Genomic DNA, 21,507 nt, shown 5'->3' on the forward strand with positions numbered 1-21,507 from the left:
CCGTCCGGTGGAAAGAGCAGAACATCGGGGTCCATTTCTTCTTTGGCTTGGGCCGAGCGGCAGCTACCTCTTGTACGTGGGATCTGGCATGGGGGGATCGGATTGCTTCGGCCCTCGGTCCTCTGGGCGGCTGATGAGCAGCGTGTTGTTTCCGCTCGGCAGGAGGAGCCCGCTCGGTTGGAGTTTTTTTTTTCCTTGCCGCTTGTGCTTCTTCCACGTTGATGTATTCATTAGCCCGGTGTAACATGTGATCATAATCTCGGGGCGGCTTTCGGATGAGCGATCGGAAAAAATCCCCATCCACTAGGCCTTGTGTGAAGGCATTCATCATGGTCTCCGAGGTGGCCGTTGGAATATCCATGGCCACTTTGTTGAACCGCTGGATGTAAGCTCAAAGCGATTCACGGGCTTCTTGTTTGATAGCGAACAGACTAACGCTGGTTTTTTGATAGCGCCGACTGCTTTGCAAAATGATGGAGGAAGGCCGTTCGGAAGTCCTTGAAGCTTGTGATGGATCTGTCCGGCAGCCTCCGAAACCACCGTTGAGCCGATCCCGAGAGAGTGGTAAGAAAAACTCGGCACTTTACTCCATCTGTGTATTGATGGAGAGTAGCTATGTTATCGAACTTACCCAGATGATCATCCGGGTCGGTCGTCCCATTGTACTCGCCGATTGTCGGAGGCACATAGTGCTTGGGTAGGGGGTTTCGCAGAATAGCCTCTGAAAATTGGCGATTAATCTGCTCGGGCGATGCGTCCGTGCGAGGGGCTTTTCCTTTTCTGTCATCCCGTCTAGGCATTTCGTCCGAAGAAGATCCCCAATCTCTATGAGCTACTGCGACTTCAGGGGTGCGGAATAGGGCTCAATGAAATGCAACGGTGGCCGGCTGTTGCTTTCTGTTTTTGCTCCATGAGCTTGGCGGCCCTTATCTCGATCAGAGCGTCGAGTTCCTCATTCGAAAGCGTCACCGCGTGTTGTCGTCCAGCCTTGTCCATTGTTTCCGTTCGGATGCAGGAGCGTTCCCACAGACGGCGCCAAATTGATCCTGTCCGAGTCGCTGAATCAACGGACGCTGGGCACGTGGCGCTCTCCTCGTTACTGACGTGGATCTTCGACTGGTGGCACGAAGCTCTGGCGAACCTGCATAGAAGTCGGGCCGGGAAGGGGTTCCCGGCGGCGACCCTCCGACGCTCAAGTCAGGTAAGCAAGTGGTGGAAAAAGTAGCTTCAAAGGTGTTCCACACGTACCTCTGGCGAAATATGAGGCTCTTTATATAGAGCGGTGAAAGAGCTTATGCACGTCCACCGAGGCGCATACGTGTCCGCAGCCCATACCTCGGTATGTACCTATCAGAGAGCTTACCTGACACCATACTGCTACAGTCCAAGCATGTCTTCGATGGGACAAGAGAACACCTAGCCGTCAGACTAGGAGTATGGTCTAGCCCTAGGACTTGACAGCTGTCAGAAGATGTTCGTCCTTTTTTACCCACCATAGGTCGGGACGTCTGTCCGTCCGGTTGGACGGGGAGTTCACGCTCCGGCCGGACGGACCCCATCTCCTGCGCAGTCCGGACGGCACTCTCTTCATGTCCGGACTGCCGTTTGCAGCGATATGCTGGGGAGAATTTCGGTAGGGTGCTATGTAAGAACTGTTAGCAGTACCTCACCTTCTCTTAGGCCTTCCGCTCGGCTCTTTACTACTGTTCCATTGAGCGTCGAAACCCCAACTTTAGTTGGGGCGCCTATTGCCATCAGCTATTCACTGGTCGGGATCCCTATCCGGTCGGCCACCTGGCCTTTTGACTTCAGCGTGGCATGGACCTCTCAGAATGGGGGTCCACTGTTCTAACCGCCGGATCATTAGATATGTTTTCATATATGTATAGATATATGTGTTGACATGTTAGTTAAATTATTTAAGTTGGTATGATTTAAATCATGCACTGCAGAGTTAATTATAGAGATAAATCTAAGACTGTTACTTTCCAAAGAGATCTCTATTACACATTTTATTTAAAGTATAGGTGTCATGTATTTGTACGTATATATGGCCCAGTATATATGGCCCAGCAGTATCGACAGTCCTGGGTTAGCATGGGCTTTTTACTCTCCATATGCCTTATTGATGGGATGATCTCAGATGCATTTGGTTATTGTAATGTTTACTTGGTGAATTCCATGTCCGCCCAGCCGCCAGCAATTCTGCGAGGTACCTCGAATCCTCTGAATCCAGCCTCCATTGCCAGGGCCTTGAACTCTTTCTCTGATCGCTCCTTTCCACCGAGGCAGCACGCCATCATGGCCAAGTCCATTTGGAACACCGCTTGAGCCTCTACAGTCTGTGTTGGTAGCTCCGGAAGCAGGCACTCAGCCACGATCACCTTCCCGTTCTGTGCCAATGCCTCCCGACAATTCTTCAGGATCTTCACGCAGTTCTCGTCGCTCCAATCGTGAAGTATCCACTACATGCAAATTAATTAACATGCTCTCAATAAACTTGTTCTAGATCTCTCGTGAAAAATAAATAAATAAAATATCATAATATAATTCAAGACCTTCATAAAGATGGCATCCCCACTCGGAACAACTTCAAACATATCTCCGCTCACATGTTGCACTCCTGCCGCGAAATTTAAACAAAGGAAAATATATGGGCTTAATTAATTAGTTTTAAACTGATTTGGGTTTTTTCTAATAACTACATTAAGCCTGACCTGGGATTGGTGGTGCTTGAGAGATGACATGGGGGACGTCGAAGTTGATGCCCCTAATATGAGGATGCTCGGAGGTGATCATGCAGAGGGTAGCGCCGGCGTTTCCCCCGACGTCGACGAGCACATTGACATCGTCGAAGCCGTGGTAGACCTGGAGCAATTGCTCCATGAAGACGACGGAATAGCCGCACATGGCGTCATTGAACGCCTTGTTCAATCGAGCATCGGAGCCCAAGTAGTCGAACATTAACATTCCGAACGCGTTCTGCACCGGTAAGCCACCGTGCAGCACTGAATCCTTCATTTGATCCCTGATATATTTAATATCATTTTACTATGATCTTATGATGGAAGCTGCGGTAAGCCACCAACCGTTGTACATATGTATTTATTGGCTTAAAAAACAATTATGATAAAAATCACTAGAAAAATTATATAAAGAATTATAAAAAAAGGATATTATCTTATATTATATTAAATTAAGAATATGTACGAGAATATAACGTTGATATTAAAATTTCATACAGATTAATTGAAGTATTTTCAATTAAAATATAATTATATTAAAGATTAATTCTAAGCTCATATCTTTTTTTCACAATTATACACAAATTCACTAGACAGATTCAAGATACAATACCATGTATATATTATTTGTAGATGATATTGTTTGAGTAGATGAGATACGTGAAGGAGTAAATGTTAAATTAGAATATTGACGAGAAACATTAGAAACGAAAGATTTTAGGCTTAGTAGAGTAAAGACAAAATATATAAAATTTTAGTTTAACAATATTAGACATAATAAGACAATTGTTAAGATAGGAGATGATGAGTTGTCTGAAACTGAGGGTTTTAAGTATTTAGGATCATTTTTCCAAACTGATGGTGGGATTGAGAAAGATGTCCTATATAGAATACAAACAGGATGGTTAAAATGGGAGAGAGTGTCAGATGTTTTATGTAATCGTAAAATACCTCTAAACTTAAAGGAAAATCCTATAAAATGATGATTAGACCTTCTATGTTATGTGATGCTACATGTTTAACTATGACTTAGCACATGTGCAAAAGATGAGAGTAGCAGAGATGAGAATGTTACAGTGGATCTATCGACATATGAGAATGAACAGAATAAGAAATGAGTGCATTAAAAAGAAAGTCAAAATTACATCTATTGAGGAAAAACTCCAAGACATATTTAAGATGATACATACATATACTTAGACGATTGATAAATGTTCTAGTTAGACAATGTGAAACTATAACAAATATGTACATTGAATGAGGAAGACCAAATAAAACTTTATCAACAATAATAAAATAAAATTTATTTAAGTATAGATAATGATATAATATGAGATATAGTTCAATGACGTAAAATAATTCATATAGCCAACTCGATCTAGTAAGATAAGACTTGGTTGTTGTTGTTATTATAATTAAGAGTTTTAATTCGGATGAATCTAATCAGATTCGGAAAATTTTATTTTATAAAAATCCCAAAACTCGAATTCAAATCTAAAATTCCTAAACCTGAACACAAAATCCGTAAATCAGAACTTGACCTTAATACAACCCAAAATCCCAACCTTTCAATTTGAACTCATCCCAAATTTGAAAACTTTAAATCCGAATCTGATTTTTTTCATATCGACTCTGGTCGAATGGTTGGATTGAATTCATTTTTAATACCCTAACTATGATCCAACTGTGTAAATTATAACTATATATATACTTTGATATTAATTATTACCATATAGCCACCCCAACCCTGTCCTGGCTGAGCAGAGCCAAGTTAACCATCGAAGACGCGCCGTCGTCCCCATTCTTGACCAAGTACTTGGTGACGGGCGCGGCGCTATACTTCCTCGAGCCGGTCGCTTCAGTGGTGCAGGTGACGACGCCGTAGGAGGCGAGCAGGCGGAGCAAGCGATCGACCATATCTGCAGCCTCCAGGTTGTATCGGCGGCGGCGGGCAGCTGGGCGACGATTTGTGCAGGGTACAAGGCGGCGGCGGGGGACTCGGCTTCGGCGATGACGTCGAGGAGGCGAAGCTCGATGGCGGTCTTGATGGTGAAGGGGAAGATGGTGCTGGTACAAATCTGCAACGCGTGAGCGCATGCCGCCTCCTTGTCCATGTTGATCAAGCTGCAGTGCGAAAGTGGATCGAGCTTAATCGATTGACCGGAGCTTGCAGAATAACATAACAGAGTTAATGTAGTCAATATTTATAGAGAATATTTGGGCTAAATTAATTAAGACTAGACTCCCCATTATGCACGGCATCGCAATTAAATTCCTTTCATTGTCAGGATTTTAAGTACGAGGTGTGTGTGTGTGTTTTTTTTTTTTTTGGTGTGATACTATATATTCAAGATTAATTTATCACTAAATTAAATAATTAAATGCAATACTTTGTTATTTCAAAATAATATAAACTATTTTTCTTAATTTTTAGTGTGTTTTTTTTTTTGCATGTCAACTTACATCTTTATATTTGACATAACAACTAATTAATTTCCTATTAATATGGCCTAATTAAAAACTAATTAATTAAAGAGATGTCTGGTAGTAAATACATTAAATATGGGGAAGAATAAAAAGGTTCATTATGTCTAAATGGAGGCCATACGCTACCTTAATTATTGTTCACATTAATATTAAGGGAAAAAAAATGGTGCATGCATTAATCAGGATGTTTTGGTGGTCTCCATTATAATTTACAAGTTTGGTAGAATGGTCATTTAGAATCCATTTCCTATTAATCACTACAAAAAAACATAAATTTGGGGACAAATATTTGGAACGAAAATTATTCGTCCCAAAATTGCGACAAATTTAGGGTCGAAAACAAATTTCGACCCAAATAACCAACGAAAATTGCAACAAAAAAAATTTGTTTCAAATTTGCAACAAGAAAAAATTTCGTTGCTAAATTCGTCGTCAAATCTGGAACGAATTCAGAATTCGTCCCATATTTTGGGACAAATACTGCATTCGTCCCAAAATCTGGGACGAATTCAGAATTCGTCCCAAAATCTGGGACGAATCCAGGATTTGTTCCAAAAATGGTATTATTTTAAAAAAAAGACAATCAAATATCGAAGGCTTATATCTTGACCTAGAGACATCGAAATTTGATGAAACAAGTTTCTATGCATTCGTATCATTAACTTGATCATAAATATGTCACCATCCATATTTTTTAAATAATATTTTAAGTGATTCAAATTTTTAATACCAAATTAGGTCAAATTGGAATTAAAAAATTCCAAAAATAAATATATTTGGTAAAAAATATTTTTATGGATATATTTACGATCAGGACAATGATACGAATGCATAGAAATTTGTTTCATCAAATTCCGATGTCTCTAAGTCAAGATATAAGCTTTCGGTCTTTGATTTAATTTTTTAAAAATTATTTTAAGTTTTGGGACGAATCCTGGATACGTCCCAAAATTTGGGACGAATCCAGAGATTCGTCCCAAAAATTTAAATATCTTTAAAAAAAAAACAAAATGGGACGCCTTATATACAGACCTAGAGACATTGAAATTTGATGAAATAAATTTCTATGCGTTCGTATCATTGTCCTTATCGTAAATATATCCATAAAAATATATTTTACCAAATATTTTTATTTTTGGAATTTTTTAATTCCAATTTGACCTAATTTGGTATTAAAAATTTGAATCACTTAAAATATTAGTTAAAAAATATGTTTTGTGACATATTTACGATCAGGGCAACGATACGAACGCATAGAAACTTGTTTCATCAAATTCCGATATCTCTAGGTCAAGATATAAGCTTTCAGACACTAATTTACAACCGTTCACTGCACAAGACCTTTTTAGCTAATAGCAACCTATATATGTATTAAAAAATATCTACCTAGAGACATCAGAATTTGATGAAACAAATTTCTATGTGTTCGTATCATTGTCCTGATCGTAAATATATCCATAAAAATATTTTTTACCAAATATTTTTATTTTTGGAATTTTTTAATTCCAATTTGACCTAATTTGGTATTAAAAATTTGAATCACTTAAAATATTATTTAAAAAATATGTTTTGTGACATATTTACGATCAGAGCAACGATATAACGCATAGAAACTTGTTTCATCAAATTCTGATGTCTCTAGGTCAATATCTTTCGGTCTTTGATTTAATTTTTTAAAATTATTTTAGTTTTTGGGACGAATCTTCGATCCCAAAATTGGGACGAATCCAGATTCGTCCCAAAAATTTAAATATCTTTAAAAAAAAAAATGGGACGTCTTATATGATTTAGAGACATCGAAATTTGATGAAATAAATTTCTATGCGTTCGTATCATTGTCCTGATCGTAAATATATCCATAAAAATAATTTTTACCAAATATTTTTATTTTTGGAATTTTTTAATTCTAATTTGACCTAATTTGGTATTAAAAATTTGAATCACTTAAAATATTATTTAAAAAATATGTTTTGTGACATATTTACGATCAGGGCAACGATACGAACGCATAGAAACTTGTTTCATCAAATTCCGATGTCTCTAGGTCAAGATATAAGCTTTTGGTCTTTGATTTAATTTTTTTTAAATTATTTTAAGTTTTGGGACGAATCCTGGATTCGTCCCTAAATTTGGGACGAATCCAGGAATTCGTCCCAAAGTTTGGGACGAATCTCTGGATTTGTCCCAAAATTTGGGACGAATCCAGAGATTCGTCCCAAAAATTTAAATATCTTTTAAAAAAAAAAACAAAATGGGACGCCTTATATACGAACCTAGAGACATCGGAATTTGATAAAATAAATTTCTATGCGTTCGTATCATTGTCCTGATCATAAATATATCTATAAAAATAATTTTTACCAAATATTTTTATTTTTGGAATTTTTTAATTCTAATTTGACCTAATTTGGTATTAAAAATTTGAATCACTTAAAATATTATTTAAAAAATATGTTTTGTGACATATTTACGATCAGGGCAACGATACGAACGCATAGAAACTTGTTTCATCAAATTCTGATGTCTCTTGGTTAAGATATAAGCTCTCAGACACTAATTTACAACCGTTCACTGCACAACACCTTTTTAGCTAATAGCAACCTATATATGTATTAAAAAATATCTACCTAGAGACATCAGAATTTGATGAAACAAATTTCTATGTGTTCGTATCATTGTCCTGATCGTAAATATATCCATAAAAATATTTTTTACCAAATATTTTTATTTTTGGAATTTTTTAATTCGAATTTGACCTAATTTGGTATTAAAAATTTGAATAACTTAAAATATTATTTAAAAAATATGTTTTGTGACATATTTACGATCAGGGCAAAGATACAAACGCATAAAAACTTGTTTCATCAAATTCCGATGTCTCTAGGTCAAGATATAAGCTTTCGGTCTTTGATTTAATTTTTTTTAAATTATTTTAAGTTTTGGGACGAATCCAGTAATTCGTTCCAAAATTTAGGACGAATCCAGAGATTCGTCCCAAAAATTTAAATATCTTTAAAAAAAAACAAAATGGGACGCCTTATATACGGACCTAGAGACATCGGAATTTGATGAAATAAATTTCTATGCATTCGTATCATTGTCCTGATCGTAAATATATCCATAAAAATAATTTTTACCAAATATTTTTATTTTTGGAATTTTTTAATTCTAATTTGACCTAATTTGGTATTAAAAATTTGAATCACTTAAAATATTATTTAAAAAATATGTTTTGTGACATATTTACGATCAGGGCAACGATACGAACGCATAGAAACTTGTTTCATCAAATTCCGATGTCTCTAGGTCAAGATATAAGCTTTTGGTCTTTGATTTAATTTTTTTAAAATTATTTTAAGTTTTGGGATGAATCCTGGATTCGTCCCTAAATTTGGGACGAATCCAGGAATTCGTCCCAAAGTTTGGGACGAATCTCTGGATTCGTCCCAAAAATTTAAATATCTTTTTAAAAAAAAAACAAAATGGGGCGCCTTATATACGGACCTAGAGACATCAGAATTTGATGAAATAAATTTCTATGCGTTCGTATCATTGTCCTGATCGTAAATATATCCATAAAAATAATTTTTACCAAATATTTTTATTTTTGGAATTTTTTAATTCTAATTTAACCTAATTTGGTATTAAAAATTTGAATCACTTAAAATATTATTTAAAAAATATGTTTTGTGACATATTTACGATCAGGGCAACGATACGAACGTATAGAAACTTGTTTCATCAAATTCCGATGTCTCTAGGTCAAGATATAAGCTCTCAGACACTAATTTACAACCGTTCACTTCACAACACCTTTTTAGCTAATAGCAACCTATATATGTATTAAAAAATATCTACCTAGAGACATCAGAATTTGATGAAACAAATTTATATGTCTTCGTATCATTGTCCTGATCGTAAATATATCCATAAAAATATTTTTTACCAAATATTTTTATTTTTGGAATTTTTTAATTCCAATTTGACCTAATTTGGTATTAAAAATTTGAATCACTTAAAATATTATTTAAAAAATATGTTTTGTGACATATTTACGATCAGGGCAAAGATACGAACGCATAGAAACTTGTTTCATCAAATTCCGATGTCTCTAGGTCAAGATATAAGCTTTCGGTCTTTGATTTAATTTTTTTAAAATTATTTTAAGTTTTGGGACGAATCCTGGATTCGTCCCAAAATTTGGGACGAATCCAGAGATTCGTCCCAAAAATTTAAATATCTTTAAAAAAAAACAAAATGGGACGCCTTATATACGGACCTAGAGACATCGGAATTTGATGAAATAAATTTCTATGCGTTCATATCATTGTCCTTATCGTAAATATATCCATAAAAAATAATTGGAATTTTTTAATTCCAATTTGACCTAATTTGGTATTAAAAATTTGAATAACTTAAAATATTATTTAAAAAATATGTTTAGTGACATATTTACGATCAAGGCAACGATACGAACGCATAGAAACTTGTTTCATCAAATTCCGATGTCTATAGGTCAAGATATAAGCTTTCAGACACTAATTTACAACCGTTCACTGCACAACACATTTTTAGCTAATAGCAACCTATTTATGTATTAAAAAATATCTACCTAGAGACATCAGAATTTGATGAAACAAATTTCTATGCGTTCGTATCATTGTCCTGATCGTAAATATATCCATAAAAATATTTTTTACCAAATATTTTTATTTTTAGAATTTTTTAATTCCAATTTGACCTAATTTGGTATTAAAAATTTGAATCACTTAAAATATTATTTAAAAAATATGTTTTGTGACATATTTACGATCAGGGCAACGATACGAATGCATAGAAACTTGTTTCATCAAATTCCGATGTCTCTAGGTCAAGATATAAGCTTTTGGTCTTTGATTTATTTTTTTTTAAATTATTTTAAGTTTTGGGACGAATCCTGGATACGTCCCAAAATTTGGGACGAATACAGGAATTCGTCCAGAGATTCGTCCCAAAATTTGGGACGAATCCAGAGATTCGTCCCAAAAATTTAAATATCTTTAAAAAAAAAAACAAAATGGGGCGCCTTATATACGGACCTAGAGACATCGGAATTTGATGAAATAAATTTCTATGCGTTTGTATCATTGTCCTGATCGTAAATATATCCATAAAAATAATTTTTACCAAATATTTTTATTTTTAGAATTTTTTAATTTTAATTTGACCTAATTTGGTATTAAAAATTTGAATCACTTAAAATATTATTTAAAAAATATGTTTGGTGACATATTTACGATCAGGGCAACTATACGAACGCATAGAAACTTGTTTCATTAAATTCCAATGTCTATAGGTCAAGATATAAGCTTTCAGACACTAATTTACAACCGTTCACCGTACAACACCTTTTTAGCTAATAGCAACCTATATATGTATTAAAAAATATCTACCTAGAGACATCAGAATTTGATAAAACAAATTTCTATGCGTTCGTATCATTGTCCTGATCGTAAATATATCCATAAAAATATTTTTTACCAAATATTTTTATTTTTGGAATTTTTTAATTCCAATTTGACCTAATTTGGTATTAAAATTTTGAATCACTTAAAATATTATTTAAAAAATATGTTTTGTGACATATTTACGATCAGGGCAACGATACGAACGCATAGAAACTTGTTTCATCAAATTTCGATGTCTCTAGGTCAAGATATAAGCTTTCGGTCTTTGATTTAATTTTTTTAAAATTATTTTAAGTTTTGGGACGAATCCTGGATTCGTCCCAAACTTTAAATATCTTTAAAAAAAAAACAAAATGGGACGCCTTATATACGGACCTAGAGACATCAGAATTTGATGAAATAAATTTCTATGCGTTCGTATCATTGTCCTAATCGTAAATATATCCATAAAAAATAATTTTTACCAAATATTTTTATTTTTGGAATTTTTTAATTCTAATTTGACCTAATTTGGTATTAAAAATTTGAATCATTTAAAATATTATTTAAAAAATATGTTTTGTGACATAGTTATGATCAGGACAACGATACGAACGCATAGAAACTTGTTTCATCAAATTCCGATGTCTCTAGGTCAAGATATAAGCTTTCGGTCTTTGATTTAATTTATTTTAAATTAATTTAAGTTTTGGGACGAATCCAGAAATTCGTCCCAATTTTAGGGACGAAATTGAGAACAAAAAATATTTGTTCCTAAAAACCCTAGATCTAATTCCCAACCCGATTCTTTTTCCCTTCTCTCTTTTCTTTCCTCTCTCTCCCCCGTTCCCCCTTCTTCCCATCTACGATTTCCAGGTTTTGGCCACATCTCCGACCGACGACGGCGTGATCTACGACGATCGGCGGTGGAAGGTTTTCGTTTGGTAAGCAAAACGCTCTCGGAGCCGGCAAGGCGCCGGTGCGGCCCGGCCACGACGGGTTGCTGCCGGCGCCGGGCGACGGCCGCTACGACTGGGCCGGCTTCCACGATCCCGCCACCCTGCCCCGAAGCGTCGATCCGGAAGCGGGCTGGCTCGCCACCGCCAACGAGATGAACCTGCCGCCGGACTATCCCGCGCGTGCACCATTTTATCAGTTGTTTAAGTTAATATTCAAATATTACTGTCTGAATTGATAATGTTCTTTTGTGCAGGTCTCATTTTGGCGTGATCTCAGTGTAGTTGAAGACATATTTGTTGACTTCTTTTCGGTATTCTTAAGTTCTTTATTATGCATTTACTTTATATATAAAGTTAGCTTTAAATAATTTTATTATAGTTGATTAATTGCGTTCCGTCTTTTTGATTAGCTGTTGTTTTTTGTTTTGTCCTCAATGATAAGATTTATCTATAGTAACTTTTAATAGTGTTTAACTAAACAGTTGAATTCAGGTAAAATGCAGAATGAGCGAAGTTGGATGTATAACAAAAATTTACCTAATCGTCAGGGGTTAACTCCTGAGTTTATCACTGGACTGAGGCAATTTTTAAATTTTGCATCTACTCAAGTTATGTATCTTTGACGTAGACTAATCTATATGATTCTTAGTTGTGTACCAGTAACAAAATTAAAGCATAATTAGGCAATATGAATGAAGTCTCTAATACTTTGACTTTATTTTTTTCCTGATTTGATAATGTTGTTTGTGCAGGTCTCAAGTTGGTCTGATCTCAGTGTAGTTGAAGACAACTGTATTTGTTCACCTCTTTTCGGTATTCCTAAGTTCTTTAATATGCATTGACTGATCTATATATAAAGTTAGCTTTAAATAATTATGTTATAGGTGTTTAATTATATAAAGTTAACTTTAAATAATTATGTTAAAATTAGCTTTAAATAGTTGTTTAATCCTGTTCATTCTTTTTGATAAGTTGCTCTTTCTTGTTTTGTCTTCAATGATAATGATGCATAAAAGTTCTGAATTTGATCTATGTATAGTTTCAAAACTATATAGATACATAAAAGTTTTATATTTCATCTAGAATTACATTACACTATTCTAAAATTCTTTACTAGATAACGATGCATCCTCCTACCTTAATATTTTGTAAAGAGTTGTTAAAAATGTGCTAAAGTTATTCATATGAAATTGTCAACTAGTTAACACAATGAAATGAACAATTATTTTAAACATCCTTTAGTTTACATTAAATATCAACCAAAGACAAAACTATAAATTCAGCAAATTAAAATGAAAAATAAAGTTAACTAAGTGAGAAAATTTAAACCCTAATACCATACTTCACAATATCTCTCTCTCTTTCTCTCTATATGATGTGTCAATTATATTAGGTTGTATCGTAGTTACGATACATGTACTTAGCTTCAAAATAATTCTTATAATTTTATTTACCGTTGTTATGACATGGATGATTCATATCGTTGGTAAATATGACTTTTATTAGAATTAGGGCTTTTATTAGAATGTTTAAGGAATTTCACATTTATGTTTTGTTTCCAATTATTCTTTTTACATGACCATATCGTATAATATTTACAATCTTTCTAGTTAGACATGATCTAGTTTATTTGTTTGTTGTTATGTAGGCAAAGGAGATTTGATGGGGATCAAAGATTTTGTGTCACATGAAGATGACTATATGTATTCTTAGTGTTGTTGGATGGATGATGGACTATAAAACATTGGGTTGTTGAACTTTGTATCATATTTTCTAATAGCTTGAACAAGATGGATATTGTAAACTTTGTTGCAAACTTTATACTTCTTGAATTATGAGTTGATCGATGTGTTGAATGTTAAATTTCTATGTGTTGAATGTTAAATTAGGATGTGTTGAATGCATATTATTTGTTATTTGAATTTGGTTTGTATGTATTTGGATTGTATTGTAGAAAGAAATTGAAGCTGGAAAAAATTATTTGAAATAGGGACGAATTTGGCAACGAAAATTATTTGTCCCAATTCTATCGTAATTTGGGACAAAATTATTTTCGTCCCAGAATTCGTCCCAGATTTTGGGATGAATTTTGGGACGAATCCACAAAATTCGTCCCAAAATTCGTCCCAAAATCTGGGATGAATTGTGGATTCGTCCCAGAATTTGGGACGAATTTTGGGACGAATCCACAAATTTCGTCCCAAATTTCGTCCCAGAATTTGGGACGAATTCTGGGATGAAAATTTATCGTTGCCAGTTTTACAACAAATTTATTATTCGTTGCAAAATTAGGAACAAAGATGGCAACAAAAATAATTTTGTCACTGAATTTGTCCCCAAATTCGTTGCAATATTAGGGACAAACTTGGCAACAAACTATAATTTGTCACCGAATTCGTCCCCAAATTTGTTGCAAAAATCAAGACAATTTTGGCAGAAAAATTATGTAAATTCGGCCCTAAATTTGTTCCTAGGTTTGCAACAAAAACAGTTTTCGTTGCAAATTTCTATACTTTTTTGCAACGAATTTGGGGACGAAAAGTTTTTTCGTCGCCAAATTCGTCCCCAAATTTGTAACAATCCATAATTCGTTCCAAAAGTTGGCATCAACCATTTTGGGACGAAAAAATTTTCGTCCCAAATTTTGTCGCAAAAATTTTTGCAACGATTTTTTTTTTTTAAATTCGTTCCCAATTTTGTCCCTAAATCCTTTATTTTTTGTAGTGAATATGGCCTAATTAAAAACTAATTAATTAAAGAGATGTCCGGTAGTAAATACATTAAATACGGGGAAGAATATAATAAAATAGTTCATTATATCTAAGTGTAGGCCTAACGCTACCTTAATTATATCTAGGGAAAAAAATGGTGCATGCATTAATGAGGATGTTTTGGTGGTCTCCAATAGATTTTAGAGTAAATCTTGTTGGCCAAAATCTGTCCAGCTAGAATTCTCTATCGTCCAATCATAATACATGCATGTAATTAATATATGCATATGATATTACTAAAATACCCTTGTACATGCATGCATGCATGAATTCTAGCTGGTCAGATTCTGACCATTTAGCATTACCCTAGATTTTAAACTTGGGTAGAAAGATCAAGAATGGTTATTTAATTCTGACACTGTCTAATCGCAGTGTCGTTCTTATATAAATTGCAAAAAATGAAGGAAACAAAAAAAAATAATATTGTGTGGAATTTTAGACGTCCACCACTAAAAAAAATCATCAACGGAAATTTAATTAGCAACGAAATTAAAAACCTAAATTATCTTCAATTAGCGTGGAATTAAATTCAATTGCGTGGAATTAAAAAAAATCATCAATTAGCATGGAATTAGTTAAATTCAATTGTGTGGAACTACCGTGGAATTAGCTAAATTCAATTGCGTGGAACTAGCGTGGAATTAGCATGGAATTAGCTAAATTCAATCGCGTGGAATTAGTTAAAACTAGCATGGAATTTGCCTTACAGGAGACCCAAAAATTACTATTTACTAACCTCATGCTAGCGACTCAATCCTATGACAAGCCCTAACTCCTAGCTCCGCGCTAGCGACTTAGCCTTATGACATACCCAGAACTCCAAGCCCCGCACTAACAACCCAGTCTTATGATATACTTGGATTCTTATCCTTGGCCTAATGACTTAGCCCTACCACAAGTGGAGACGCTTAATCTCAAGTTAGAGACTTCATCCCATAACGGGCTGAGCGCTTCTTTTTCAATGACCTTCGGTTGTATCATCCACTACTTAACACCCTTGGTGTAAACATGTTAAAGGAAGGCAATTAGGTTGATTAATCAAGGGATCGGTCGTTCCTTACTTGAACTCTTTTGGAAAGATCATCACCTTAGTCACTACCTCACCCGCGCATCACTCAGAAACACAATGAAGGTACACATTCAACACATGAAACATGATATGACTGGAAAAATACATAATTTTACTTCTAAATTTTAAAACAGAAGCAATACAAAGATAACTGTTAAAAAAAAACCAACTAGCAGTGGAGTCAGCATTGGAGATGGGAAGCACTGTCAGTCATCCTTCTCTAAGTCGGGCAGATAGTCCAAGACTTTCTTCAAGTTTAAGAACAATAGATCGCTCCCCCTCGGAATAAGCTTTGACCGAATAAATTGGCAGATGATGCCTTCAAGTTTGTGCTTGAGCACGTTGTTTGTCCTCCGCCTGAGCAGGCCATGGAAATCTTCAGATGCCAAAAAAACCTTCTTTTGATCTTATTAGCAGTTTTCTTCATAAGCTTGGTAGTCAATCGACATGATCTTGGCAATCTCCAACTCAGAGGCAAGCTTTACTCCTTGCCCCTTTTCCTTATCCAACTGCAGCTCTAATCTTTCCTTAGCCAAGGTTTTGGCGCAGAGATCAAATTGAAGTTGCAACTACTGGCCCTCCAAAGTGGTCAGTTTCACCTCCTGTAAGGTCATCTTGTATTGGGCTTAGAGTAGCTCCTCTTCGGCTTGTTTATCCGACTCCTGTGAAGCTTGGGCCTATTTGGCCATCTCCTTCGAAGCTCGTGTAGCAACTTGGGCCTGAATTAGCTCACACTTTAGCTCATGAGCCCTGTCTGAATGCGTCTTATCCCTTTTGCATCACATCTACATCTTGGTCTCAGCCTTCTCCCTTGCCAATTGAGTTATTGCCTCCTTAACCTTTACCTTGTTTGTCTCTTTCAAAGTCTACACAACTTGGCCTCTCGACGAGGCCGACTGAGTTGGCTGGCTTTTCAATTCAATTATCTGATCTCCATCCTTTTGTGTTGTTTAACCAAATAGAGAAGCCGAGTGTGCAACCCTTTATGCTCCACTTCAGACTGCACAAGCTGTTGGTGCAGTTAGCACTAATGGTCAAATGTAAGTTTTGATAAATGATAAATAGATTAAAGTTAGATGTGATTGTTGGTTGCTACTCGGAAAGCCTAACGGTTCCACTGTATAAAAATTTTGTATAAAGGTCTGAACCTTTTCCTAGCTACCATGTGTTCTTTTAAATTACACTTAGATCGCCTGTAGAACTTTACACTTTTGATCCTAAGTTTAACTTATTTGTTCTTTTACGTTTAGACTTGGATCTTCTGCGGAACTTAACACGTTTGATCCAAATCACCTAGGTTACGAAGATAATTAAATATCTATTTCCAAAATTGACTTCCAGTACTGACGTGGCGAGGCACATGACCTTCTTGGATATGGGAACAACCACCACCGACTAGACAAAGCCTTTTAAAGAAAGCTAATATTTAATTTCCTTAAATAACTCTAGGTTAACCAAAAAGAACAATCGAAGCACAAGTTCAAAAAGAAAACAAAAGAACACAACATCGAAAACTAATTCGAAACCTAGAATCACATGCCTCTTGTATTTGGTATTTTTACAAAGAAATAAAACTAGTATGATGTAGAAAATAATTACTAGTTATATCTTTCTTTGTGAACTTTTAATGACCTCTTGATCTTCTACCGTATTCCTCTTCTAACCTCGGACATTGTGTGGGCAATGATCTTCCGGAATGAGAACCACCAAGGCACCTTCTTCTTTCTTCCTTCAAGTTTCGGCCAAGAAAAAACTTCCAAAGGATGAAGAACTTTTCCACCAACCAAGCTCCAAGGGATGCTAGAAACAAGCCTCCTTTCTCTCTTTTTCTCCAAGCTAGACCCGACCACTTCTATGTCTCCAAGAGGTGATGAAGTCTCGGCCACAAGAAGGAGAAGAGAGAAGGGGAAGGGGAACCTCTAGGGGCCGGCCACACCTAGGAAGAAAAGAGAGGAAGAAAAAGAATAGAGTTGTTCACCATGAAGGCACCTCTACCCCTTCTTTTATAATCCTTGGCCTTGGCAAATAAGGAAATTTAAATAAAAATTTCCTTAATTCCTTTACCATGAAAAAGAAAAATTATTTTAATTAAAACAATTTTCTTTTTTCAATTACAATGGTCGGCCACCTCTTTCCCCAAAACAAGAGAGTTTTAATTAAAACAAAAATTAAAACTTCCTAATTTGTTTCCAGAAATTTATAAAAATTTCTCCAATAATTTTTATCCCTTCATGATTGGTTAATAAAAAGGAAATCTTTTTTTTAAACATGTGGATAATTTCCAAAATGGAAAGTTATCTCTAAAAATTAAAATCTCCTTTCAATCTACAAATAAGGAAAGATATTAAATCTTTTCTTAATCTTTTGTAGAAACTAATAAAAGAGAATTTTTAATTTTTAAACTTTCTTTTAAATCATGAATATGATTAAAAGGAAAGTTTTTATCAAAATTAAAATCAACCTTTTAATCTACAAATAAGGAAGAGATTTAGCTCTTCTCTTAATCTTTTATAGAATCTTATAAAAGGAAAGATTTAAATTTTTAAACTCTCTTTTAAATCATGTTATCCACATAAAAACAATTTTTTTAAAATTAAAATTCCTTTTTATTTTAATAGGGCCGGCGACCTAAGCTTGAGTTCAAGCTAGGGCCGGCCACATGAATTCAACCATGAACCTACCCATGTCCGGCCCTAGCTTGGTCGGCCCCTATATGATGGGTAAGAAGGTGGGTATAGTACTTTATAATTAAGAGGCTACGATAGGGACCGAGAGGAGAAATTGGTTTTGGTCTCCCGATAAAATTAAGCATCCCGTGTTCGCCCCAAACACACAACTTAATTTTATCAATAATAATTCATTCCACTAGAAAACTATTATTGAACTATCACACCAATCCCAAATTATATTTTTGGGCTCCTTATTATGAGTGTGTTAGTCTCCCTGTGTTTAAGATGTCGAATGCCCACTAATTAAGTGAGTTACTGACAACTCATTTAATTAATATCTTAGTCCAAGAGTAGTACCACTCAACTTTATCGTCATGTCGGACTAAGTCCACCTGCAGGGTTTAACATGACAATCCTTATGAGCTCCTCTTGGGGACATTCTCAACCTAGATTACTAGGACACAATTTCCTTCTATAATCAACAACACACATTATAAGTGATATCATTTCCCAACTTATCGGGTTTATTGATTTATCGAACTAAATCTCACCCATTGATAAATTAAAGAAATAAATATCAAATATATGTGCTTGTTATTATATTAGGATTAAGAGCACACACTTCCATAATAACTGAGGTCTTTGTTCCTTTATAAAGTCAGTATAAAAGAAATGACCTCTAATGGTCCTACTCAATACACTCTTAAGATAAACTAATACCTAATTACACTACGACCTTCCAATGGTTTGTTCCTTTTCATATTGGTCATGAGTTACTGTTTATAATTTATAAGGTACTGATAACATGATCCTCTGTGTGTGACACCACACACCATGTTATCTACAATATAAATTAATTGAACAGCTACATTTATCATAAATGTAGACATTTGACCAATGTGATTCTTATTTCTAGATAAATGTTTATACCAAAAGCTAGGCTTTTAGTATACATTCTAACAGTGGTGTGACCTAACTTTGTTACCACGTGTACAAAACTTAACTGGTCGGGAGGACCTGACATTAAGCTAAAATTTAGCTAGGTCTGTTGGACCTGATAGCTGATGGGAAGTTCAGATACGTCAAGAAGTGACCCAATATCTGGTAGAAAGTCCGATTGAGTCCCCGGGACCTAACAGTCGACCGAAATCTAATTGGGTATGCAGACCATGACTAGATTCTGGTATAGACAAATAGGATCTAATTAATAATGATTTTCTATATTATGGTAACCTTATTTTTTTGGGTACACTTTGTTTTTGGACTAACGTATTTTGTAGGACTAAAGGAGCAAAAATCAACTTCGGATGAATAATGTCTGAGGTGTCTTAGAGCTGTCTGGAGGCACCTCGGAGCAGGCTTGAAGGAGCCTTGGACTCGTTGGAGGTGTCCTCAAGGAGATAAAGTGTTGGTGTAATTTTCTAGGTCAAGGTTGACCAGTTTGACTATGTTTGAGTTGGTTGAAGGTTGAGTCTTGATGTTTGACAATATATTGAGATTGCAATTAGAATTGTTCGATTAGGAAGATTGTTGGTATAATCTCCCAATGGTCTAGGATTGACCAGTTTGATAAGAAGAAGAGTCAAGTAGGTCAAGGTTGACTAGATACTTGATTGGGAAGTCCTAACTGGAAATTACGCAAGGGCAAGTCCAACGAGAAGGTTGGTAGAAGAAGAAAATCCAGGTGGGTCAGTGTTGACCGTACACCTGGTGTGGAAAGCCCTAGTGAGTAAAGCTAGGCAGAAGGAAAATCCTGGTTACTGAAGCCAGGTGGAAAGCACTAGTGACTGAAGCAAGGCAGAAGGAAAATCCTGGTGAATGAAACTAAGTGAAAAGCCCTAGTGAGTGAAGCTAGGCAGTGAGGAAGTCATGGTGAATGAAATCAAGCAATAGAAATCTAGGTGTGTTAAGGTTGATCGGACACTGGTGATTGAAAGTCCAAGTAGGTCAAAGGTATGATCGGACACTTGGTAAAAAAGTATTAGAGTGTATACTAAAAGCCTAGCTTTTTGTAAACATTTATTTTGAAATAAAGAATCACATTGGTCAAATGTCTACATTTATATGCTAAGTGTAGTTGTTCAATTAATTTATATTGTAGATAACATGGTGTATGGTGTCACACACAGAAGATCATGTTATCAGTTCCTTATAAGTTATAAATAGTAGCTCACGACTAAGATGGATAAGAACAAACCATTGAAACAGTCGTAGTGTAATTTGATATTAGTTTATCTTGACTATAAAATTACACTAGTACACTCTGAGTGTATTGAGCAGGACCATTTGAGGTAGTTTCTTTTTATACTGACTGCATAAAAGAACAAGACCTCTGTTATTATGGAAGTGTGTGCTCTTAATCCCGATATAATAACAAGCACATATATTTAGTATTTATTTCTTTAATGTATCAATGGGTGAGATTTATTTTGATAAATCAATATGCCCGATGAGTTGGGAAATAATATTATTTATAGTGTGTGTTGTTGATTATAGAAGGAAACTGTGTCCTAGCAATCTAGGTTGATGATGTCCCCAAGAGGAGCTCATAAGGATTGTCATGTAAACCCTACAGGTGGACTTAGTCCGACATGACAATAAGGTTGAGTGGTACTACTCTTGGAGCTAGACGTTAATTATGTGAGTGTCAGTAACTCATTTAATTAATAGACATTCGATATCTTAAACACAAGGAGACTAACACACTCATAATAAGAAGGAGCCCAAAATATAATTTGGGATTGGTGCGGTAGTTCAATGATAGCTCTTTAGTGGTATGAGTTATTATTGATGAACTTGAGTTGAGTGTTTGGAGCGAACACGGGAAGCTCAAGTTCATCGGGAGACCATAACCAATTCCTTATCTCGGTCCCTATTGTAGCCTCTTATATAAAGCCTTATATCCACCCAAAGCCTAGCCTCTTAGCCCATGCTAGGGGCCGGCCCCTATCCTTGCTTGGAGCCCAAGCAAGGGGCCGGCCAAGCCAAGCTTGGAACTAAGGCTAGGGCTGGCCAAGCCTTGCTTGGTGCCCAAGCAAGGGGCCGACCAAGTGTGAAAGGGAAGAGGAACTTTATTAAAAATAAATTTTTAATAAAATCTTTCCCTTTATGATTTTATCCACATGGTTTTAAAAGAGAGTTTTAAATTTTAAAATCTTTCCTTTTATAGATTTTCTACAAAGGATTAAAAGAAAGATTAGAAATCTTTCCTTATTTATAGTTATCTATAATGTGAAAGAAAGATTTTAATTTTTTGATAAAATTTTCCTTTTTTGTAACCATGATATAAAAGGAGTTTTTTTAAAGATCTTATCTTTTATAGATATCCATAAAAGGATTTAAAAGAGAGATTTTAATTTATAAAATATTCTTTTTATAGCCA

The 21,507-nt window shown here is 35.2% G+C and overlaps 1 pseudogene; it reads right to left on the reverse strand.

The window, feature by feature from the left end:
- Positions 1-2,017: 2,017 nt before the first annotated feature.
- LOC122042884 lies at positions 2,018-4,917 on the reverse strand (annotated as a pseudogene).
- Positions 4,918-21,507: the final 16,590 nt, after the last annotated feature.

The sequence above is a fragment of the Zingiber officinale genome, chromosome 1B (genome assembly GCF_018446385.1).
Source record: "Zingiber officinale cultivar Zhangliang chromosome 1B, Zo_v1.1, whole genome shotgun sequence".
Lineage (NCBI taxonomy): Eukaryota > Viridiplantae > Streptophyta > Magnoliopsida > Zingiberales > Zingiberaceae > Zingiber > Zingiber officinale.